Source organism: Cynocephalus volans, chromosome 9, assembly GCF_027409185.1.
Source record: "Cynocephalus volans isolate mCynVol1 chromosome 9, mCynVol1.pri, whole genome shotgun sequence".
NCBI classification, from domain to species: Eukaryota; Metazoa; Chordata; class Mammalia; order Dermoptera; family Cynocephalidae; genus Cynocephalus; species Cynocephalus volans.
Genome location: NC_084468.1, coordinates 53,224,022 through 53,251,221, shown reverse-complemented (window position 1 = coordinate 53,251,221; position 27,200 = coordinate 53,224,022). Strand labels below are relative to the sequence as shown.

General features: G+C 34.6%; 1 pseudogene; it reads left to right on the top strand.

Annotated features, from left to right (window-relative positions):
* Positions 1–23,348: 23,348 nt before the first annotated feature.
* On the top strand, positions 23,349–24,127 carry LOC134386367 (triosephosphate isomerase-like; annotated as a pseudogene).
* Positions 24,128–27,200: the final 3,073 nt, after the last annotated feature.

Below are 27,200 nucleotides of genomic sequence, written 5' to 3'. Positions count from 1 at the left end.
GACACAAAAAGACAAATACTGCATGATCTCACTTACATGTGGATTCAAAAAATGTTGAGCTCATAAAATCAGAGAGTAGAATGGTGGTTTTCAGGGGCTGGGGTGTAGGGAAAATGAGGAGATGTTAGTCCTAGGATACAAGGTTTCAGTTAAGATGAATAACACTGGAGATATAATGTACAGCATAACGACTGAAGTTAATAATAATGCATAGTATACCTGAAATTTGTTAAGACAGTAGATCTTAAGTACTCTCACCACACACATACACACACACACACACACACACACACACACACAAATGTAACTATGTGAGTTGATGGATATGTTACTAACTTGATTGTGGAAATCATTTTACAATGTGTATGTATATTGAATCATATATACCTTAAATGTTTACAATTTTTGTCAACTATACCCCACTAAAGCTGAAAAATGTCAATCAGCAAAATTTGGAACAGTGCTTTGTACACTTAATAAGATCGAATTTTTAAGGTATGGGAATGCTTGATTAGTTCTTCTTAGTTCATATTCCTTGTAAGATAGTTACATAAATTGGCTAGTTACACTACAACATAGATATCTGTAATGAAAATTAACAGAAATTGAACATACAAGTACAAAGCAACATCTTAAATCATTAAAAAATCAGTATTCACAAACTAATCATTAAGGAAAAAACTAACTTGGAACTTTTATAGTAGAGACTGCAAATAGCTATATGTTCTTTATCTCTCCAGTAAAAATTCTTTCAGTTAGTTACTATGCAATTAGAGTCCAATGAGGAGACAAAAATACAATAATTTCAACAGGAATAGTTTAATATAAATAATTATTAACTAAAACAGGGGATTGGGGTAACAAGTAACTGGCTAGTAAGAAATAAAAAGAACTCTGAATGATGTAAGAATAGCACAGACATAATGAAAATAGTAGATGTAATATATAATATCCTTTACCCCAATGCTGAAGTAGATCATCCAAGATAGAGTTTCTTCCCTACTTGCCCCCTACTCCCACTCTAGAGCTTAGATCGAGACCTCCTTGGAGAGGGCATGCCCAAAACTTGTTGAATGGAACAGAAGTGCTGTAGTGTATGCCAGTTGTAACTTACTGGAAATCCACCTTCTGGAACTTGCCAGAAACCTGCCCTCTGAGGGCCTGGAGAAGCAATTCACAGGGAGATGCTTCTCAGAATCAAATCAGATGATGTATTAGTCTGTTTCTGTTGCTTATAACAGAATACTAGAAACTGGATAATTTGTAAAGAAATGAAATTTATTTCTTACAGTTTTAGAGTCTGGGAAGTCCAAAGTCCAGAGAACACATCTGGTGAGGGCCTTCTTCTGCAACAATTCAAGGTATCCAATGGCAAGAATGGGCTGAGCAAGAAATCTAAACTGCTCACTCACTCTCCTTATAAAACCATCAAAACCATGCCCATGACCACCCATTAAACCATCAACCCACTACTCCATGAATGGATCAATCCATTCACTAGGGCACATCCTCACAATCTTATCACCTCTTAAAGACCCCACCTTTCAATGACCGTAATTGGATTTTCCACTCTCTTAACACTGTTACAATGGAGATTAACTTTCCAACGTATGAACTTTTGGAAGACACATTTGACCCATAGCAGAGGAGTTACAGAGAAGCAACTGACTGCTGGGTGGTTCTGGTAGCCTTGAACTGCAGAGACAGGAACTTACAGAAGCTTCAAAGGGAGAAGAACACATCAGGACCAGGAAGAGACAGCTCCCTTCTCCTCCAGTCTGTTCAGAGCACTTTACTGGTGAAGTGTAACAAAAGTTCATCGAGCAAAGGACAATTGCACAGCTGAGAGGTAATAAGTCCATAACTGTCCCAGCTATTTATCTCATCAAGGAGGGTGTCTCTTTTACCTCCTCACTCCTTCTACTTAAGTTTGTAGCACCAATTCTCCTGCTAGATTTGTTTTCTGTTCTTAACATAATATAAATAGTATCAACTATAAACTCTTGCCCCCCCCCTTTTTTAATCCTTGTCCCGTTTCCCCCATTATGGTTAAGTGAAGAAAATAGTTTTACCTCTATAATAGTATTTTTTCAATCATGAGCAAAGTTTACTTTAATTACCAGTGACAACCACAAGCTGATGTAGATCTCAAGGCTTTCTAAAGTTTTCATTTTAATAATAGTTGATAATACATATGTGTTTAAATAACCTTTGCTTTTTAAAAAACTAATGTGTATATTATAGGAAACTGACTACATCAATGTCCTTTTGTTAGTTTTTAGGAAGAACTGTCTTCTGGGAGTGTCCTTTGTTAATCCACCTCTTGGGGCTAGACATAGACCTAGTTGCTGGAATGCTGGAAGAGGAAGAAGAGGAAGGGTGAAAGGAAGGGCTCTTTGCTAGTATCTCCAAATCTAGAAGACAGTTTTGGGTTATGACCTTAGGTCTATATGCACATTTTGCATAAGGCAAGATGTTTTTGTGGACAAAGTTTATTATTTCTCAACATCTAAGCTTTTTAGATGTCTTGAGGTGACAATGCATAATGAAAACAAGAGCTAGTGAATTAGTCGATTTGTAACAATCTTTTTGTTATACTTGACAGAAAAGATGGATGTTGGACATGGAATTGTTAAACCACCTGTGAGCAATGTATATCAGGAGTTGTTCATTAAGTTGGCGGTAGAGGGGCAGAAGGGAGTATAAAGAGAGGGATGCATGCAGATGTGTTTGTATTTACATTTTGACAATAGAACATATTTTATAGCATTCTATGGATTTCATTTTTTTTCATAACTTTTAAAACAAACAGCATGATGGAAAAAACTCTTAACTCTATTACACAGGAGACAACTGTGAAGTAGCCAATCCACTTCATATCTTCACTCTTCCCCTTCTCCCCACAAAAATCCTATGCTGTTAGGAAACTGCTTAAAAACTTATTTTGTTTTCCTTCTTTTATAGAATGGAATCTAATCTACTTAACTTGGCAAATAGACCTTTACATTCTGAGCCCAACTTAATTTTTTTATTTTTAATCCCTTATTTCCTTTCAGTGTAGCTCATTCAACATTCCTTGTTGAAATAACATCGCTCCCTCTTTGCTCAAAAAGTCATGCCTTTTTGGAAAATATGTGACTTAATATATTTTATTTCTTCTTCAGGTTCAAAAAGCCAAGGTTAATAAGTGGAGCAATTATGTCCACTTGGTAGAAATGGAAGAATCATACTTGTCTGCCATTTTTAAATATAGTGAGCTAATACATGTAATATGTTCAAAACATTGCTTAGTACTCCATAAGTGCTCTATAAATGTTAGCTCTTATTGTTATTATTTGTTTAACTTCAGTTTTCTCATTTCTAATATTTTTAAAATAGCTTTGATAATGCTACTGCACTTTCCAATTTTCCTACCTCAGAGTGAACAGAAATCTAAGAAAATACAGGACAGTAGATATAGGAAAAATACCAAGTCAATTGCATGAGGAGTCTCACTTCGTATTACCATGGCCAGAAATGTCTTTTATTCTTTGCCATTGTTACTGCCTTTCCAGTCATTCATCATTATACTGAAAAGTAAAAACCAATGAATCATATTAATTCTGATATGACTTGAGTTAATAATTTTGATCAGGTAACATAATGCTAAAATGGGCCAAGATTGAACCATAACATATCCCTGGATCTACTGAAAGTAAAGGAACTGAGTGTAGAGTGGAAACAGAGGCAGCCCACTGGGGAGAAGTGCACATGTCAAAAAAGGAATGGATGAATGCTAGAGGTCAAAACTAAAGGAGCACACTACATACAAGGGTACTTCAAAAAGTTCATGGAAAAATGGAATTAAATGATAATATGATTCTTTCCATGAACTTTTTGAAGTACCTTCATATATCCATAGGGAAATTGCATCGTCTAAAGAATTCTATAGTCTCATAAGCCAGATATACCTTTTGTTATAGATTGGATGCTCCCCAATCTCACTGTAGCTTAATTCCCACTGTAACTGTTGACGGTTGGAAATCCCATTACAGCAATTGAAAGCTGGGGCCTTGAAGATGCGATTAGATTGTCGAACAATGCCATAGTGAATAGAATAAAAACAGTGGTCATGGAAGTGGTTGAGGGCTTTAAAAATGAGAGTGCACCAGGAGCTCTTTCTGCTCCACAATTTTCTGCTAGGTGAGACCCCTGGGTCACTGTTGCCACCAGTAAGGCCTTCACAAATGTGTTACCTGGACTTTGGACTTCCCAGCCTCTGAAGCTGTAAGCAATAAATTTTGTTTTCTTACAAATCATCCCGTTCCATGTATTTTGTTATAAGCAAGCAGCAGAAATGGATTAATACACAATATACCTTGACAATTCAGGTACTTTGATAATCACTTCCGATTCCAATCATTATTTTAGAGAATATACAAATGGCCCAGAAAATGTATATTTAAACTCCATTCTGGAAATATAAGAACCAGGAGTAGAACCTAATTATTTTAATTAGGTTTACTGCTCTCATGGTTATTCTCTAGAAATATAACAATATAACAATATTACTTTAATATGACAAGCCAAGAAATGTACTTAAAGTCAAAGCATCGGCAAAGAAAACTAATAATTTGCAAACTGCTACACACTTAATAGGAAAAAAGGAGTATTCTACTGTACATTGCACAAACCCTTCAAATCAAACCAAAATTCAAAAAACTTCCTAGGAATGCATTTTTCTAACTTTCTCCAAACCCATTGTTTGATATTCTTTTGGCTTTCTGTTTCCTATAAGCTAAGTAACCAGGTTGGTGTTGTGCAGATTTAGCATAACTGTTCACACTATGCTCTTCAGTACTTCCAGGAAATTCTGATGTTCTTTGCTTCCTGATAGTATGCTGTCTATTTTGACATTGATGATAACATTATATAAACTGTATAAAACTAAACAAGCATTCAAAAACTGAGTAGGGGTTACAGATTCACAAGTTCTCATAGGACTTTCAGTAGGGAATAAAGTATTCTAGAGTGGGCCTGTAACACAGAGGCTAAGATGTTTTCCTCGGGATTCAGATCTGAAATCCCAGATAGAATTTAGAAGCTGGGTGACCTATAGCAAGCTCATAAGTTCTTTGTACCTCATATTCCACATCTTTCAAATGGATATAATATTAATGTCAAACCTATAGTATTAATTTTAAGATTAAATGAAATAAAAATGTATAAAGCACTTAATACATTACCTAGCTCACAGCAATCACACAATTAATGCCACTTAATGCTGGTATTGTTGCTTTGTTGCTACTGTAGCTATTCCTGGTCTATGGGGTAAGACAGGGAGTACAGCAGTTTGTATAAGAGGTTAGTAGTCTCTTCACAGACAGAAAATTAACTGACAGAAAAAACACAGGGACACCAACCCTTATTAGTGAGAAAGAAAAGGTCAGCATCAAATGAGCCAGATATCAAGGCCTATAAAGTCAGAGAAAGCATTTATTGTAAGGAATGTCTCAAATATGAATTAATTACAGTAGCTGGCTACATCTTCTTGGGCAACTCATCTCCCCTGGAACTCATTTTCCTCACATCTAAAATGGTGCTGCAGTGTACATTCACTGAGGGATAATCTTTGGTAGGCACTGTTCAAATACTCAAAACAATTTTATGAGTTCAGTTCAATTTATCATTTCTCTCTCACAGATAGGGAAACGGAGCCCAGAGAGGTGACATAAATTTCCTGAATCACCCAAAAAGTAAATGATGGAGCAGAGCCACATAGATCGGCTCCAGAATTCTAGCTCTTAGTCATTTGCCAACTCTGCCTTAACTAGATCAGCATGGAAACTACTTTGTAAGGTTTATCTAAAGATGGAGTGTGATGTTGCATGTAAAATAATGAGCACCAAGTCTATCACGCAGATAAACTGCAATAAATTTTAGCTATTACCACTAATATAATGTTGAAAAAGAGTCCACTGAAATTTGACATCTTTGTAACAGAAAGAGAAAAATGTGTATTTCTTATATAAATGAAAAAAATTCACTTAAATTCATTAGGCAAAGAAAATAAATATATACTTATGTGCATGAATACCTTAATAAGCAACATTTTCAATGTTTTTAAGTTTATTGTATTATATTTGTGTTTATTACATATCTTTTACATGTCTGAAATTTTATATCATATATAGCTTCCATTTCATTTTTGTGTCAAAACAGTTTCTGTTATAAGAATACTAAAACTATACATCCATTAAATCTTGTATTGCCTTGAACCATTTTTTTTATCTGATCTTAATTAGTTAATTGACATGAGTTTGTGCACTTATAAAAGTTATTTAGCCATTTTAAGCCTGGTTCTTGAATTCTCTAAAATATACATCATAATCACTAGACACTTTAGGATGGTGCTAGTTAATAAATGTGATGACAGGTGTGAAAAAAAAATTCAAGTTGTAAAATTCTTTTTAAAAGTAGAGGAATATATCTATTTTCATTTTTATCAAGATGGCTTCAAGAGATCTATTTCAAAAACAGAATTCTAGCCCATGTCTCCAAAGTCAGAGTCTGCAGTTCAACTGAATTATTTCTCTATCTCATTACATTAAATACATCCCCAGCCAGACTCATCATTCGCTCACATTAAGCTAGCAGCCTTTTTCAACCTGTAGAGAAGTATAATATTACAAAAAACAAAAAAACTTCAAGGGCATAGTAGACTTGGGGAAACCAGAGCCCGGATCTTCAGATTTCTAATCCAATACACTTCTGGTTAATTGTAGGCGAGTGTACAGTGTTGGATTATATTAGAGAGACAATACAACATGATGTTTAAACGTGCTGGTTTTGAATTTAAAATGCCCGACTATAATCTTTGCACTGTAATCTACTAGCCCTATAATCTCTGAAAAGTTACTTATACTCTTTGTGCTTCCATTTTTTCATCTGTTAAATGGGAAAAACTTCTACATACTTCAAATGGCAACAGTGGTGATTAAATTTATTAATTCATGAAAAGTGCTTTGAAGAACCTGACATGTATTAATACATTAAATAAATGTGATATTATTAAACAGTTTTTAATTGGAAATGTTCATTAATCATCTCGTCACCTTTTCGAGCTCTCATCAAATGACAACAAACACAAAAATTCAAATGGGGATTAACATATACTACCAACTCTCTTAGAGTTAGGTTGGAGAATATGATAAGGTCTTCTACTCCCCTGGGACTGAAACCTCCAGGCCCACACAATTTTTATTTACTTAAGTGGAGAGACCAGAGAATGGCCTAATACATTTCATTAGGACCACCTCCCAATTAAACCTGGTGATTTTGCCCGGAGAACTGGAATCAAAAGAGGAAAGTACACTTTGAAGGTGGGAGGGCAAGGGGATGAGAATGCATTCATAGCAATCCAAGGGGATCCAATGGATGTGACAGTCAGAAATCAGATAAACCACTCAGCATCCTAAAGAGAAAAGTGACTGAGGTAGTAGAAAGATAGCCTGTAAGTGGTCACAATATTACTCCTCCCTTGAGAAAAGGAACTGACACTTTTCTCCTTAATGGAAAACAAATGAACAAAAATAAAAAGTGGTGAGGGAATAAACATTCCTGAACAGGACATTTCTGATGGGTCAGGATATCAGTTGGATAAAAACAATTTACACAAATATTCATTCTTTTGACAAGTATTGATTTAGATCATAATAAGTGCCAGGCTTTGTTCTGGCACAAGACAAAAATAAATAAATAAATTAACTAATTAATAAGCTGAGATTTATAGTCAGATTCGATGACATACGGATTTTAGATACTGAGCAAATTAGATAGTAGAGGACCCTGTTTAGATACTTTGTGGAACATTTTGTGCTGCATAGTGTGTAGGTAATAATATTTTCCCAAAATGTGCTATAGTGCCCGGCACATGTTTTTTTTTCCATCTATCAAAACACATACTTAAAGCATTTCATAAGTCTTTGTTCTACTGCTGAGAAAGCTGGACTAAATTAATGGTTCTCAAATTTTTTTCTTAACACAAACTCTTGTAAGCAGATAAAATATTATTTTGAACCCTGTAGTGGATTGAATTATGTTCCCCCAAAATTCCCTGAAGCTTGAATTGTGTCCCCCAGGGTTTATGTATTAGAAACTTAACCCCCACTGTGACTTGAAGAGGGTGAGAAACCCTGTTATGGTAATTGAAAGTGGAACCTTGAAGAGGTGGTTGGATTGCAGGACCGTGCAGTAGTGAATGGATTAAAAATGGTGGTCAGGGGTGTGGTTCTGAGGGCTTTAAAAGAAAAGGAGAGTCTGTCTTTCTCTCTTTCTGCTCTCTCTGCTTCCAACATCTTACAATGTGACACCCTGGGTCACTGTCACCACCCCCAGATGGACTTTGGACTTCCCAGCCTCCGAAACTGTAGGCAATAAATTTTGTTTTCTTTATAAATCACTCTGTCTCAGGCACTCTGTTATAGCAACACAAAACAAACTAACACAAACCCCAAAGTGAAAGTTTACAAAAAATTCTCTGCTTGATCTCTGTCTCATCATCTTCAGCTTCCCCTGAGGTACTCCTGAAGAAAATTCATCTCCAAAGGACATATTTGAAGACCACTGGACCCATGAGCAGCAAGGATTCTTCCAGTTATTAAAGTGTATAGTTTTAAGAATTTTCATCTTCAATACACACAGCCAGAGAGCCTAAATGAAAAACCACTGCTAGCAGAATCACTTCCTTTCAAAATGTAGCAAAAAATAGAAAAAAATACACATATTTCTAAGAATGTCTTAGTAAACATGTGCTTAGATCAATTACAATAAGTTGTTTATTATAAAAACAGTATTATATAAATAAATTAAAGTATTGATTTTTTCTAAACATCTATTATTTCGCATAAATGTAAAGTGTGTTAATGAAACACACTCAAATGAGAAGCTGTTTAACAATTTTTCTTTCTTTTAGAGTCTTAATTGGTCGAGTTCTCTAAATTTGAACTATTGTAGTCATTCTCTATTATATTTCTACATATTTCCAAGACCTCATAACAAAATTTAAGATTGAATATGCATATATATGTTTACAGATATATGTATTAAAACTTGCCTTGTCAAGTATTACTTTGCCATCATACATCATATAATAATATATATCAGTCTAGTGTTTGGTAATAACAGCTCTGGCTGTTTTCCTTTTTCTATGCCTCTGTTCTTTCTGCTTTAAAATACACAGCATTGAGAAGAAGTGAAGCTATCAGAATACCCACTTTATATTAGTACTCATAGTACACAGTGAAACTGAAAAAAGAAATTGGCAAAGGATAAGAGCTTGACAGGGTTTTTTCTGTTCTTTGCTATTTTTCCTGGACACATGCAGATGGCTATTTAAGAATGGGCACAGTGTTCAGCCTGAGGTTTGCCAACAATGTAGACTTAGAAGGTAGAATAAAGAAAGTTATCAATGAGCATAGTAATGGCAGGAAATGGTTCAGAAGAGGGCCCTGTGTAGCATACAGAAATATCCTACAGACTTGAATAATCATTAATTATAAAATGTAGATTTTCAATTTTGGCAGAGTGTGCTAAACTAAAAAAAAAAAAAAAAAAAAAAAAAAAAAATCAGAGCCGAATAATTTAGTTATCTAAAGGCTTTTGGAAGCTAATCCTTACAAATAGGTTATCATTAATCCATTTATTTTCATTGGTAACATCAACAAATATTTATAGCATGTTAATGATGTGCCAGACACTATACTGGGAACTAGAGAAAAAATACTGGACAAGACAGCTTTGGTTATGTTCTCACAGAATTTTCACCCAAGCAAAATAGGCATAGTTAAACACACAAATCTAATTAAAAGTGATGTGTCCCATAAAGTATTTTCTCTAGGGAGCCGTATGTTATACTGGAGAGACCATGAGCTTTGGAGTCACAGATAATTTCTTTAAGGATTCTCACACAGTCACATGCCAGTTTTGCTATCTTAGATGGTTATTTAACCTCTAAGAAATTGTTTCACTAACTGAACAATAGCTACGTCTACTTTGTAACATCCCTTCAAAAACTAAACAAAACAGTGAATATAAAAACATAATACCTAGCACAATGCATATATTTGATATTTTATATCTGTTGTCCTAAATTTACAATAATAAAAGTAGAGATTAATGAGTTCCTGAACTTTTACTCAAATTATTCTCAGAAAAATTCTGTGGGCCATTCCAAAGTCATAACTACAGATGGGGTGAATGCTTTGATTCTGTGTGTGTAGTGTTATTCCAAGAGAATTAATTTTACTCCTCTTTATTGTGTCTTGCTTTGATTTCTCCTCTACCTGAAAAGAAATTAGCCTACAAGGAGAAATACTAAAAAACAGAGTTGATTCTCAATATTTGCAGATTCTGTATTTTGCCAGTTTGCCTAGTGGCTAAAATTTATTCGTGACCCCCAAATCAGTACTTTCAGTACTTTCGAGTTATTTGCTGAGGTACAAGAGGACAAGTAATATCTTTTCCTCACCCATCACAAGGTTCGTTGCTGACACCTCTATGACAAAATACAGATTAGCAAGACAAAAGCACACCAATTTATTTAACCAAAGTTTTACATGACACAGAAGCCTTCAGAAATGAAGATCCAAAGACCCATGGGATACTCTGTGTATTTATATGTATGGGTTTGATGAAGAATGGACAGTCATGTAAAAGTATGATTGGACAAAAAGGGGTATGACCCAGGCGTCATAAACTGGGGAGAACTTAGTAAGGACTGTTTGGCCTGTTTGTTCAGATTCTTCTTGGCCTCTGGGTGTAGGACAGACCCCTCTGGAATGAAGATCTTATGACCTACTTTCAGGCAAGGCAGGTTCAGAGAACTTCTTTATGACCATGCTTCAGGGGAGAAAGACAGGAGAAGGTCAGAGTGACCTTGCTTCTGCTGTTTTCTCAGTTGTCAAGGTGCCACATTTTGAGATGGTCAGTTCTGAGCCCCAACACTGATATTTGCAGAGCAGAAAATATTTGAATCACGCAATCCCCACATTCCCACCTAATGTCAAATTAGACAGTGTTCTGCCTTCTTGCTTATTCTCATACAGAGATGACCAGAGGAGGGAGATGGCAGGGGCCAGTGCAGTGCAAGAAGCCCAAGCTCTGAGGCCAGTTGGAGGGTTTGAAGCCTACCTCTCATACCAAATAGTGGGATGGCCTCAGTTAAGTCACTTAACACTTCTGAACTTTGTTTTCTCTTTTATAATAAAATAAAAAACTGATATCTACGAGGATGAGTTGTTTTTACGATTGATTATAATGTGTGTTTGTGTGTGTGTGTGTGTGCGTGCGTGTGTGCGCGTGCGCGCACAGATAAATGACAGATAGATGATAGGTGGATGTACAAATTTCTCCTAGGAGCAATGATTAAACATTTGCTACTTCAGTGTTCCTGAAGACTACAGAATATAACTACTATGAATAATAAAATCTATTGTATTATTTTATTTTTTATTTTTTCAAACTTTATTTTCAACTTTGTATGCTATTAAAGCAACTACTAAATAATGAACGACTTCAGAATATAACACAAATATTTTGGTTAACTTCATTCTGTAACAGAAAAAGTCATTAATGTTAATGCCAGATGACAATGAACTTCACCCAGGAGACAAAAGTTTACCTTTCATTATAAAGTAATTAAACTTTTCCCTGTTTATGACACGGTAAAGGGATTCAGAATGCATTTGTTACTTCTACAGATAAATTTTTTAAATGATGACATGATGAGAAAATTTAATGTTTCAATTTGTGAAAACAGAATTATCAGGTCCTGTCACATTTCAATTACTTAAGTAATCAAAATCCAAGTGGAAATAGAATGTTCGTAAGACATCCTCAATGGCCTGTCATAATATATTTTGTAGAAATAGAGAAAATTCACATTATTCTTATGTTTAGATTACCAATAAATGTAACTAAGCAATTAGATATAACTAATGAAATTTTTTAAGAATCTCATTATTTGAAATCAAATATAACAAATCCTTTGGGGTTTCTATGTGTTAAAAGCATAAACTTTGCATATTTGAAGTATACTTGAACACAGTACTCTTACCTTAGCCTTTATGATCCAAATACCTCAGAGAGAATAGTTGAAGCAAGCTCTAAGTTACTTGAGATTGTGATCTCAAAGAATAGATTCTGAAAAATAAGTCATGATAATTTAAAAGCAATCTTTCTGTGTTAGGCATGAGGCTCTTTTAATAGTTTCCGACAAGATCTGTCAAGCAATGCAAACTGTGATTGAAATTTTAATCTTAAAAATATCCCAGAGACAAGTTAAGCAAAATTGACTGCTCTTAACTAATATTCATATATGAGGGCACTTCAAAAAGTTCATGGAAAAATGGAATTAAAAGTATTAGCTTTCATTAAGATTTATTATCATGAATCTTTTCATGAACTTTTTGAAAATCTGTCATATATTATCAAGTATTTTCAACCAAGCTTGTACTTAAGGAACTGACATAGTAAAAAAAAATTCAAAAAAAGATCCAAGTTAAATATCTCTCATTTGGACAAAAATAGCTTCATGCTCAGAGTGATCTGTCAGCCTAGGACCCTCTTTTTCTTCTTTTTTCTCTTTTTGCCTCACATAACTAATTTAAAGTGTTGACTAAAACATGTGTTGTATATATGAATGTTTATTTTTAAATAAAAACAATTATCAAAGAGAACATGTATTCTATTATTTCTTTGGATGCTGACCTAAAATAAGTTGGCCTTTTTTTTTTCCCAGAGAATAGTACGTGATAATGTTGTAACCTCGATTTTACCAACTTCTAATATTTTCAAGATCCCTGCATGTAAGTGCAAATAGCTAAATTTATCACATTGAAAGGACTAAGAGTCATAATTACAGTACAACTCTGTCTCTGCAACAGTATGATTTCTATAGAAAGATGTAAAATTAAGGAGACAGACACCTGAATAAAATTATATAACTCTCTCAGTGGTCATGTAACCTGAATACAACTTCTGGGGTGCCTCTTTTTTCATATGGATGCAAATTGTTCTGGGATCACAGAGCCTTATTTATTTTCTGAACTCAACCATACAAATAGAACTCTATGGATATCAGTGCAGGAAATAGAACTTGACGTTGTTTAAAATAACATGAGCTAGGTCTCTGGTTCCAGAGATTTGCCACAGAATTGGGCAAAATGAAAGTGAGAATAATGTATCTTGATATTAAATAAAGCCAAGATATTTTTAAGGGGAAGTTCAGTATTAGAAATTCTAGCATCATTAATAGTAGAAGTAACTAAAAGTCAACATATCTGAACCCTTTTGCCAGGTTATTTCTACTATGCCATCGTGCTTCCTTGAAATGACTTTGAAATACAATCACAAATTTTATAAATATAATAGCATTCTATAATAGGGGAATTCACTATTATATGTATTTCAATACACTTTGGGTCAAATCATGTCTCCTAAAACTCAATCTCCACCAAAAACATGTTACAAATAAGGTGAAAAGTCTATAAAGAAAGCATCCAATTTCTATGCTCAAATCACCAGAATTACAGCACTATTTCATTCTTCTGAATTATAAACCAGAAAAATATCAAATTAAAAGCAAAAAATACTAACCAGAGCAGGTTAAATTACTGTGGTAGGCAGAATAATAGGTTCTAATCCCCAGAACCTGTAAACTACAGGTACATGGTAAAAGATTTTGCAGATATGATTAATCTAAGGATTTTAAAATAGGGAGATTATTCCGGATTATCCAGGCAGGATCAAAGTAATTACCAGTTTCCTCAAATGATAGAAGAGGAAGTTAAGAGAGTCAGAACCAAAGAGATAACTGTCTGAAAAGGACTCAGCCCAGCTTTGCTAGCTTGAAAAATGGTGGAATAGGGCCATGCTGTGGATTAAATGTCCCTCTAAAACTCATTGAAACTTGACTCCCATTGTAACAATGTAAACAGGGTAAGAAATCCAATTATGGTGTTTGAAAGATGAGGAGTTTAAAAGGTAATTAGATTGCAAGGACTGTGCCCTTGTGAATGGATTGATCCATTCATGAAGTAATGGACATGGTTTTGATGGATTTAAAAGGAGAAGGTTAGGTGAGAAGATTAGATCTCTTGCTCAGCCTGGTCTTGGATGTGACATCCTGGTCACCCCAGGACCCTGTAGAGAGTTCCCACCCAGAAGAAAGCCCTCATCAGATGTATTCCCTAGACGAAGTTCCCAACCACCAAAACTATAAACAATACATTTTATTTCTTTATAAATTACCCAGTTTCAGGTATTCTGTTGTAGGCAACAGAAACTAATACAGGACATGAGCCAAGGAATGTAGATGGCCTTTAAAACCTGAAAAAAGGCAAGATAGCAGATTCTCCCCTAGGGCCTGTAGAAGGAATGCAACACTGTCACCACCCTGATTTTATCCCATGAGATGATTTTGGACTTTGGACTTCTAAAACTATAGGAAATATAAGGGTACTTCAAAAAGTTCATGAAAAGATTTGTATTATATTTTCATTCTATTTTTTCACAAACTTTTTGAACTGCCCTCTTGTGTGTGTGGGTGTGTGTGTGTTAAAGCAGGTTAATTTTGGGGTGATGGAACTATTTTGTATCTTGATTTTTATTTGTAATTATATGTTGGTGTGTGTTTGTTAAATTCCATAGATCTGTACACAAAAAGTCCTGTATTTTATTATAAGTAAATAAAAAAGTTTTCAAAAAGTTCTTTAAAACTTTTAAAAGTAAAAGTTTATTTGATTTTGAGGAAATATTTCAAATATGTATTTAGAATTTCTCTGTAGTTTTCATTGTAGAGATCTTTCACCCCCTTGGTTAAATTTATTTTTTTGTTCATTGTAAATGGGCTTGCTTTCTTAATTTCTTTTTCTGCTTGTTCATTGTTGGTGTATAAAAACACTACTGATTTTTGAGTATTGATATTGTATCCTGCAACTTTACTGACTTTGTTTATTAATTCTATGAGTTTTTGCATAGAGTTTATAGGTTTTTCTATGTATAGGATCATGTCATCTGTGAAGAGGAACAAGACAGTACTGCTTACTGTTACCACTCCTGCTCAAATTAGTATTAGAAGTATTAGTTAAAGCAATCAGGCAAGAGAAAGAAATAAAGGCCATCCTAACTGGAAAAGACAAAGCTTTTACTACAGTGAGACATTTTCCTTCTCTATCTAATTTGCAAGAGTGTTTATCATGAAAAGATGTTGAATTTTGTGAAATGCTTTTTCTGTGTCTATTGAGATGATCATATGGCTTTCGTTCTTGGTTTTGGTGATGTGGTGTATAACATATATTAACTATCTTTGCATCGCTGGGATGAGTCCCTCTTGATCATGATGCATAATCTTTTTGATGTGCTGTTGTATTCTGTTTGCTAATATTCTGTTGAGGATATTTGTGTCTATGCTCATCCAGGATGCTATCCTGTAGCTTTCTTTTTTTGTTGTGTCTTTGTTTGGCTTTGGTATCAGGACGATGCTGGCCTCACAGAATGAGATTGAAAGAATGGCCTCTGCTTCAATTTCTTGGAACAGTTTGAAAAGGAGTGGTATTAATTCCTCTTTAAAGGTTTGGTAGAATTCAACATTGAAGCCGTCTGGTCCTGGGCTTTTCCTTGTTGGGAGACTGCTGATTACTGCTTCAATATTGTTGCCCATTATCGGTCTGTTCACATTTTCTGTCTCTTCTTGGATCAGGGCTGGTAGGTTCTATGTGTCCAGAAATTTATCCATTTCCTCCAGATTTTCAAATTTGTTGATGTATAGTTGTTCATAACAGAATCTAATAATTTTTTTGTATATTTGTGGTATTAGTTCTGATGTATTCTTTTTTCATTTCTGATTTTTGCTGTTTGGGTCTTCTCCCTTCTTCTTCTTCTTTTTTTTTTTTTTTTGTCTGTCCAATGGCTTCTCTTTTTTATCTTCTCAAAATTTTGTTGTTTTGTTTTGTTGATCTTTGGTATCATTATTTTGGTTTCTGTTGCAGTTGGTTCTACTTTGATATTAACTATTTCTTTCCATCTACTAATTTTGGAATTGGATTGTTATTGTTTTTCCAGTTCTTTGAGGTATAACATTAGGTTGTTTATTGGACATCTTTCTATTCTTTTGATGTGAGCATTTATTGCTGTAGACTTCTCTCATAGTACTGATTTTGCAGTTTCCCTTTGGTTTTGGTAAATTGTGCTTGTATTTTCATTTGTTTCAAGGAATTTTTGGATTTCCTGCTTTATTTCTTTTCTGACCCATTGGTCATTTGGGAGTATGTTGTTTCACTTCCTTTGCATTTGTATAGTTTCCAAAGTTTGGTTTGTTGTTAATTTCTAATTTTATTCCATTGTGGTCTGAATATATATTTGATATAATTTCAGTGTTTTTAAATTTGTTGAGTTTTAATTTGTGGCCTAACATATGACCTATCATGGAAAGTGATTTGTGTGCTGATGAGAAGTATGTATATTCTCCAGTTCTTGGAAGAAATGTTCTGTATATGTCTGTATACAGTGAGAACAACAAAGCATTGCTGAAAGAAATTAAAGAGAACACCAAAATGTTGAAAGATATTCCCTGTTCATGGATTGTAATAGTTAACATTGTAAAAAGGTCCATGCTACCCAAGCGATCTACAGATTCAATGCAATCCACATCAAAATACCAACAACATTCTTCACAGAAACATAAAAAACAATCCTAACATTCACATGGAGTAACAAAAGATCCTGAATAGCCAAAGTAATCCTGAGCAACGATGATGATAATAATAATAATAATAATGATAATAAAACCAGAAGCATATACTACCTGACTTCAAATTATACTGGAAAGCAATAATAACCAAAACAGCATGATAGTGGCATAAAAACAGACACATGAACCAATGGAACAGAATAGAGGACCCAGAAATCAATTCATGTACTTACAACCAACTGATCTTCAATAAAGGTGTCCAGAACATATACTGGGGAATGGAGAGTGTCTCCAGCAGATGGTGTTGGGAAAACTGGATATCCATGTGCAGAAGAATGAAACTAGACCCATACATCTAACCATATACCAAAATCAACTCAAAGTGGGTCAAAGATTTAAATATAATACTTGAAACTATAAAAACTTCTAGAGGAAAACAGAGTAAACACTTCAGGTTGTAGGACTGAGCAAAGATTTCATGAATAAGACCTCAAAAGCACAGGCAACAAAAGAAAAAATAAACGAATGTGATTATATCAATCTGAAATGCTTCTGTACAGAAAAAAAGCAATCAACAGAGTGAAAAGACAACCTACAGAATGAGAGAAAATATTTGCAAACTATACATCTGACAAGGGATTACTATCCAGAAAATACAAGAAACTAAAACAACAGTAATGATGATGATGATGATGATGATGATGATAGTAATAATGATAATAATAATAATAATGCAATTTTTTAAAATGGACAAAGAAGTTGAATAGACATTTCTTAAAGGAAGACATGCAAATGCCTTACAAGTATGTGAAAAAATGCTCAATGGCACTAATCATTAGGAAAATGCAAATTAATACCACATGGAGATGTCATCTTACCCCAGCTAGGCTAGCTATTACATAAAGGACAGAGAATAACAAATGCTAGCAAAGATGTGGAGAAAGGGGAACTCTTCCACACTGTTAGTGGGACTGTAAATGAGTACAGCCATTATAGAAGACAGTATGAAGTTTTCTCAAACAACTGTAGATAGAACTACCATCTGATCCAGCAATCCCACTACTGGGTATACATTCAAAGTAATGGAAATCATCATGTCAAAGGGATACCTGCACTCCCATGTTTCTCACAGCTCTATTTATAATAGCCAAGATAGGAAACCAACATAAGTGTCTATTAATGGATGACTGAATAAGAAAAATGTGGTATATATACACAATGACATCCTACTTAGCCATAAAAAAGAATGTAATTCTTCCATTCCCAGCTACCTGTATGAGCTTGGAGAAAATTATGTTAAATGAAACAATCAGGAAAAGAAAGAAAACTACCAGATGCCCTCACTCATAGGTGGGAGTGGAAGGAAAGAAAAAAGAAAGGAAGAAAGGAAAGAGAGAGAGAGAAAGAAGAAAATAAAACAAGCAACAATCACAATAATACATTGAACATTCAGAAGAAGAGAACAGAACTGTGGTTACTAGAGTTGGAAAAGGGAGAGCAGAAGGTGGGTTAGTGAAAAATTAGTTAATGGACACAGGAATGATTACATTTGGTAATGATGAATATAGTAATTATTCTGATTTGATCACCTCACATTGTACATAGGCATTGATTTTCAACTTTGTACCCCACAAATATGTTTAATCAATTATTTTTTAATTAAAAAAATAAAAACAAAAAAAGAGAAATTTTGTGATTTTTCTTTCTTGTTTCCTGTGTGCATTATTTCCTTTTGCCAGAATGTCCAAAAAGCAAATTAATGTATTATTTTATTTAAAATATTTGTATTGATTAGATCTAAATCTTATGTGTAAACTTCAATACTATTTTGGAAGAATAAAATAAATTATAATTTAATTATTTATTCCGTATGTAAAATGTATTGAGTGTATACTTTATGTACTATATTTGAATTCTGACAAGCATGATGATGTCAAATTCCCAAAATCCTTTAGTGGAGATCTCAGAATAGTCACTATTTACAAGTAGTGATAAACCACTCAGTAATTCGATATTCATAAAATTCATATTCTTTGGAACCCAATCAAAAATTACTGGACATTTAAAGAAGCAGGAAAGAAAGAATCACAACACAGAGAAAAATTTGTCAATAGAAATACCCAGAAATAGCAGAGATGATGAAATTAGCAGATAAGTATATTAAAATATTTATTGTAAATTTATTCAAAAATTTAAAGAAAATGCAAACAAAATAATTTAAATGATAGACACCATTAGATTAGACACTGAAGAAGAAAATATATATGAATTTCAGAATATATCAATCAAAATATCCAAACAAAAGCACAGAGGATAAAAAAGATGATTAAAACGAACAAAGGCAGACTAATCTGTGGGACCATACCAAGCATTCTGAAATATGTGTAACCGCAGTCACACATGGTAAGAGAAAGGTACACACAAAGTGTTTGAATAAATAATGGCCAAATATTTTTCAGATTTGTTGAAAAATATAAACTAGCAGAATTAAGTTTAACAAACTTTAAGAAACAAAGAACACCACGCCAAATCACTTCATATTCAAAATTTGGAAAACTAATGATAAAGAGAAAAAAAGTTTAAAAGCCATAGGGGGAAAAAAAAGACATTCTATGTTAGGGAAATAAAAGATAAAAATAGTTACTAATTTTTTTTTTTTTTGTATAAAACACCTCAAGACAGAAGTCGATGAAACAACTTTAAAGTGCAGAGAGAAAAGGACATGATTTGGAATTCTATAGTCAATGAAAATATCCTTCAAAAATGAAAGCAAGGTTGAACCATTTTTGACTTCTAATTTCCATTTCCTTATGTAAAGAGCTTGGAAGGCACCACACCATTCTAACAACAAGTAAAAATCTGAAAAAAATGAAAACTAAACAACTCTTCTTGAATTTATAAGAGAGGGAAAGATACAAGGCAAACAGCTGCCCCAAGTATTGGAGAGTCACAGATGTGAATACAGGGAGTCACAGCTTTCCATAGTGAGACTCATGAGCAGAAACTGCCATAGGAACCAAAGCTGGGGTAGAAAAACCTGAACAATAATTAAAAGATATCTTGAAGCTCAGTGCAGACAAGTATGACAGCTAAAATCTTCAAGGAGACTCAGTTACAGGGGGACTCATAATTTTGTGTGATTTGCCTTCAGGAGATTGACCAGGTTTCCACAGTAGATATTGGAGAAAAATTCCTTTATGTTTTCAGCAGAAGGAGAGGAAAACTATTTTGAAATATACCAGGGCACTCTTGTTCTTTCTAACAACGCCTGCCTTCAGTAGAGACTGGTTAACCGTGCCTAATCTGCTGGGGGTATTAAAAGAGCCTAACTGACCTTAAGGAAGGAAAATAACCAACTCCATCTCTCTCTAGCCATCATGTCTCACCTAAGGGGGAAGAAAAAACTGGAAAGCACTTTTGCCATTCATAGTTCAGAGTCATCGGCTCACTGAAAGATCTGGAGCTAATCATAGGACTATAGAATGCTTTTCCTCCTCCCACACCTTAACCATCACATTACTAGAGCCAATTTACAGCAGTTCCTTTGTAACAGGTATACCATGTCTTCATGTCCAGTGATCAAGAAGAAATCACAAGGCATGCCAAAGGGCAAAAGTCACACTTTGAAAAGACAGAGCAAGCATCAGAACTAGACATGGAAAGATGTTGGAATTTTCATGAATTTAAAACAACAATGATTAATACAGTACAGGCTCTAGTGAATGAAGAGGACAGCATGTAAGAACATATGTGCAATGTAAGAGATGGAGATCCTAAGAAAGAAGAAAAAAGAAGTACTAGAGATCATAAATGCTGTAACAGAAATGAAGAATGCCTTTGGTGAGTTTATTAGCAGGTTGAACACTGCTAAGGAAAGAATTTCTGAGCTCAATAAATATGAAAAGAAACTTCAAAAACTGAAAAACAAAGAGAATACTTAAAAATATACAAGAGCTGTGAGACAACTACAAGAGTTAAATATATGTGTCATGGGAATACCAAAAAGAAGAAAGAGGGAAAGAAACAAGAGCAATATTTGAAGCAATAATAACTTAGAATTTCCCCAAATTAATGTCAGACCCCAAACCATATTTCCATAGTCAAATTCAGAATTCTCTAATCCTGTTATGGTGGTACATAAATTTCTTGTATCTCTAGTAGAAAGGTTAAAAAAAAACTATTAAAAATAAGAATAGCCTTAATTTATTAATGTACAATATAAAAATATGTAAATTATAAAATCAAAAATTATAAAGTGAGGGGGGAGAAAAAGTGTAGAGATTTTTGTATACAATAGAAGATGTTATCAGCTGAAAATATCTTGTTATAACTATGAGATATTTTATGTAAGCCCTTCAAGAAGGCAATTGGAGTATGTCTATTATACATTGTATACTGTACCAAGAGCTGACGGAGTAAAAAAAGTTAATATTTTATTACAATAAAAATTAAAAAGTTATAATAAAGGTATTTGAAAGACATGGGTATTAGGAGACACATTTTTCCTATTTCTGCATATAAATGACAGTCAATTTACTCCAGACTATCTTTTCAAGAACATTTTTTATAAGCAAACAGCCTTAGAATGACAATGGTTTCATATATTCTAAGGTAAAAAAGAGATATTCCATCATCCTCCTCCCACCCACCCCCTTCCTCAGGGTTTATTTCTATTCCAGAATAGTAAAGATAGAGATAGTTCCTCCTCCTCTTTAACATTCCAGTGTAATAAAGGTAATGTCTCTTTCCATAGGGGTGGATGGGCAGTTTTCCAGAATCCTGTACACAAGACTGAGGTTTTCTAATCTCAGGGTTTCTCTCCTATAACATCATGGCATATGCAGGCAGTACCTTGCCCTCTTTGCAACTTTCTGTGGTAATTGGATTTCAGGGAACTGGCACAAGATGTGACTCTATTGTGGTTGCTGTGAGTAAGAAATACTTTTTTATCTTGGACCCACAAGTCTTGTGTTTTCTGCCATAATTTATGAAACCATGACAGGCTAACTCATCAGCCTAATGTTAGGTAAAATCTCTACCCTACACAGCTCCTGACTTGAAATAGGGGCATAAGAGAGAAAAATTTACTAATCTATACAGAGAAGTTAGCCAAAACTTTGTTATCAGCACTGACAGTGCACCGAGTCTTGAAGACTGAGTAGACATGTCTGACCTCGGAGGCAGGGAAAACTGCTTGTCTTTTAACTTAAAGAGAATTGTTTTTACCTATAGCACCAAAGCCTCATTTTCAATCTGGTAAATAATGATTAATACTTAGTTATCCTGAAGAACAGCAAGTTTTGGAAATAAAGAAGTTTTTTTAAAGTAAGCAAAATCATCTCCACGGGACCCAAAAACTCAGGTACATATCCTCAAAACTCCGTCTCCTAACTCTGAAATGATGTTCCAAATGTTTAGAATCAAGCATAATGAATTACTTTTACAAATGTGTTATACATCTCTTGTGTTCAGGTGGAGAGATAAAAAGTGTTGAGAGCCACTATTATGTAGTCAGTGTCAGTTAAGTGCATTATGGAAAGCTGGTTTTTAAAAAATAAAAAAGAAAGTTTTATAAATTCAGAATACAAGTAAGACAAACTGACTGTTCTCTTCCATTGTTGAGTTGTAATTGATGATGGCAGCCTCCCAGGCAGGGAAAGCAATTTATCCTTTAATCTAGGGGAAGTTTTGTTACATATAGTTCCAGCTGGAGAGAACATTACAAAGCATGATCTGTCTTTGTTTTTGATAAAAATTTGTACTAAAATATTACAAAGTATTTTATACTTCTATTATCCACACAGCAGAGAATAGTAGGTGATTGGTTATATTTAAAGAGTACAAGTGTCAGCTAGAGATCTCCCAGCCACTTAAAATCCAAGTAAAATTGACTTATTCTACAAACCTCTTTCCAGTCATTACCTTTCTCTGTGGCAGTCCAAAGTCCTACATGAGATTTTGGTAAATTCCTTGGAAGCTTTTCTTTTCATATAAGATCTTGCTTCTGTACATGTGGGAAAGGGCATTACTATTATTATTATTATTATTATTATTATTATTATTATTTTGAATCAGAGAAAGTCTTTTTTCTAAAAAAGACATAATTTCACTGTACAGTTATTTTATTAAAATCACACATTTATTTTATTAAATATGGAAAGGCCTAAAAATTAATTGAAAGTTCTCATTGTTCTCGTGCTTTCGATCTTTTCTGCAAGGCTGAGAAGATCGTACTCAGTTTGGTGTCTCTGGCTAACTGAAAAAAAAAAAAAAAAATCATTGAATGCCAGTGCTTACCTGGGTATTTTGTAGAAAACATGGATATGCCTTTGAGATGGTCTACAAGAAATATTACCAGCATAATCAATACCTTTTAACTGGAAGAATGGAACAGAGAAAAATGGAAGATAATATACAGGTACTGTAGCAGAAGCACTGGCTTTAAAGAAACTTCTTGCTTAGTAAACTGTCTAAGATGAAGAGATTTATTCCACAGGCAAAACAGTTGCAGAGACAATCCATGTTCCTGCTACTCCAGCATAAAGTCTTCTCCTTGAAGCATCAGGATCAGGTACTTTAAACACTTAAAGCTGTATTTTAAAAAATTGCTGGTGATTCTGACCTTCGGTGCCCGACTCACAGTGCCATGGCACCCTCCAGGAAGTTCTTCGTGGGGGAGAGCTGGAAGATGAACGGACAGAAGATGTCTCTCAGGGAACTCATCAGCACTCCGAACGTGGCCAAGGTGTGGGCCAACACCGAGGTGGTCTGTGCATCCCCCAACTGTCTACATGGACTTTGCCCATCAGAAACTAAATCCCAAGATGGCTGTGGCTGCCCAGAACTGCTACAAAGTCACTAATGGGGCCTTTACTGGGGAAATCAGCCCTGGCATGTTCAAAGACTGTGGAGCCACGTGGGTAGTCCTGGGACACTCAGAGAGAAAGCATGTCTTTGGGGAGTCAGATGAGCTGATTGGGCAGAAAGTGGCCCATGCCCTGGCAGAGGGACTTAGAGTAATTGCCTGCATTGGGGAAAAGCTAGATGAAAGAGAAGCTGGCATCACTGAGAAGGTTGTTTTTGAGCAAACCAAGGTCATTGCAGATAATGTGAAGGACTGGAACAAGGTTGCCCTGGCCTATGAGCCTGTGTCGGCCATTGGTACTGGGCAAGACTGCAACACCTCAACAGGCCCAGGAAGTACATGAGAAGCTCTGGCGATGGCTTAAGTCCAATGTTTCTGATGCAGTAGCTCAGAGCACTCACATCATTTATGGAGGTTTTGTGACTGGGGCCACCTGCAAGGAGCTGGCGAGCCAGCCTGATGTGGACAGCTTCCTGGTGGGTGGTGCTTCCCTCAAGCCTGAATACATAGATATCATCAATGCCAAAGAATAAACCCTGTCCATCTCACCTACCCTTCCTGCTAAGCCAGGGACTAGGTAGCCCAGAAGCCCAAGAACTGCCCCCACCCTGCACATGCTTCTGATGGTGTCATCTGCCCCCTCTTGTGGCTTAATCCAAACTGTACCTTCCTTTACCATTTACACCTTTTCCCTGTAATGGCTGGGACCGGGCCAATTCCTTCTCCACTTACTATGTTGGTTGGAACTAAACATGTCTCCAAGGTGGCTTCTCCTTGGCTGAGAGGCGGAAGGGGTGGCAATTGCTCATGGGTTCACTCAGGCCCCAGTGAAGGCAGGAAAAAGAAACCATCCTCTTCTCGCTTCTTACGCCATGAGGCCAAGAGCTCCCCCTCAGAGGCCGGTACTACCCTGTCCCACAGTGTTGATGCCTGTGTGTTGTGTATGTGAGCCATTCCACATGTGAGGGAAATAAATATCTGGTACTGAGAAGTAAATAATAAATAAACAAACAAATAAATATTAAACATTGCTTAATTCTTTTCAGAAAAGCTGAATTGTTCAAATTAAAGTGGGGCAGGTGCTAAGGTATGCAATGTTGATTCACTCCAGAAATTAAGCAAGTGAAAAACCTACATTAAGAGTATTCTCTCAATGAAATAATCAAGAAATCTATTATTACTCAATGGCATGAATGAATGTAGGGTGCTTGTATTTGTTATGGACTAAGTTATGTACCCCCCAAATTCATATGAAGCCATAAGCCCCAAATGTAACTGCATTTTTGAGATACAGTCTATAGGAGGTAATTAAGGCTAAATGAAGTCATTAAGACTGGGGTAGTAGTCAGATAGGACAAGCGGCCTCATGAGAAAGGGAAGTAAAGAGATATGAGGATAACTTCAAAAATCTCATAGAAAAATAGAATTAAAAGATAATTGGAATATTTTCATAAACTTTCTGAAGACCCCTTTCTCTCTCTCTCTCTCTCTTTCTCTGCACATGCACAGAAGCTATGTGAGGACACAGAGAGAAGGCAGCCATCCACAAGTCAGGAAGACAGCCCCCACTGGGAACCAAATCAGGCAGCTTCTTGATCTGGGACTTCTAGCCTCCAGAACTGTGAGAAAATAAATTACTGTTGTTAAGCCACCCAGTCTATGGTATTTTGTTAAGGCAGGCAAAGAAGAATAAAACAGTATTTATTTCTTAACTCTAAATCTGCTGACTGACAGACATGTATGTCTCACTCTCTTTCACACTAAGAAGAGAGTATTAGCAGCAAGAGCATAATTTTTAAGAGTTCATGGAAAAGAGAATAATAATTTTTTAACTCAAACTAAAGTTCTAGGTATGCCGGGAGTTATTGTCATACTTATATGTGGTTTACTGTTGCGTTGGACAAGTTTCTTCCTATTGTCTCTTTGGATATATGTTTTCTTTTTCTTACTAACCTAACATTCGATAGCCAAAGGGTAACCTAAATTGTTTGCCTTAAAATCAGGCTTATATATCAGCTCCTTACATCTAGAATGACACACTTATTCATATTCTTTATATATAAAAGATATTTTAGAGAATACAGATGATTTGAAGGTATAAAATAAACTTCATTTTTACAAAAATTATTAATGATAAAAATGCAGTATTTCATTTGGGGTAGGTCAAGGACACCAAGTACTGATCATTCAAAGTACTCAAGGGATATGTATATTTTAATAATATGGGTACACAGGCTTAATTGAAAGTGAAGGTAAATCCTAAATTACCATTACCAATTTTCTAAACTACATAATTTCTGTCTATATAAAATATCTATTTCTGGGTCTGCTTGTAATCCTCAACAGATTAATTCCTTATGTCATTTATTTTATTTTTATGAAAATAGTAAACTTATTTTTATGAAAATAGTAATCTTCATTTTCAATAACATAGTTGAAATTTGTAAACTTTCTGTGTAAATCACTTAACCAAGAAAATGTTATAGAGGACAGACTATATATATATATAATTTCATATACATATATGAGAGAATGAAACAAAATATTTGTATTAAAATGTGTATAAATGTGACTTCTAACTAAAATAATCAGCATAAAACTATTATTTCTATTATTTGCATTTTTCTCAGTCATTTCATTTCCATTCATAAAACAAAATCATGAAGATTTCACTCAATGCTTCATACAAAGTGACAGTACGAAATTAATTTTCTAGGATAAAATTTTTTTAATCATAATGATTGTTCTTTCTATAGAAAACTATAATGACATTTTTTCTTAAGAAAAAAAGAAAATTGAGCAAGACACTAGGACACCACAGCCTTTTAAAAGCAAGTTAAATAATTTATATATACAAACGTTCATACTCATATATATGTTAATGCACACACACACACACATATACACTAGCCAGCATCACCTTTTCTATTTATTTTTACCTAGAGGAAATTTTAAAATAATAATGACTTTCTCCTTTTTTATTTGTATAGTGTGCTTTGTATCAACGCTATGTCTGTCGTTGGAATTAGAACAATAACTTTCCTTCTATTTGAGGAGGTAATGAGCTTTTTTTTAAAGCAGAAATATTTTTTGAATGAAATAAATTGTAAAAATAGAGTAATGCTCAAATTGAGTAAAACTATTTCTTGCATATATATATATATATCTTTATATCAAAAATTATATGGTTATCCGTTTCTTATTTAGTGCTTTATCCCCAATTATTCCTTTCTTCCGTACTTTTTGCTCATTCTATTATTCTCTTCTGAGCTTAAAAACTATTCCTAACTTTTACTGTTGTACATATTCATTTTCAAGACCCTGCCAAGAGTTTTGCGGGGACTTGGAATTTACCCTACTTATAGACTAACAAGGTCACAAGTTAGCCTGCCACAGTTTAATGGATGATGGCAGAAAACAGGAGAATCCTAGATCAGAGACAAAATACTTTGTTACTCATGGCACAGTAAACAGCACTAGTGTCACACTGCACCAGTTCTTGCCCTTCAGGTCCCATGGGCAATGTGAAACAGCTGATGTGCATGCTGCACACAAAGTGGGTTTGTGTGAAAGCCCTGGCACCCACATTTTAAAAACCCCAATCTT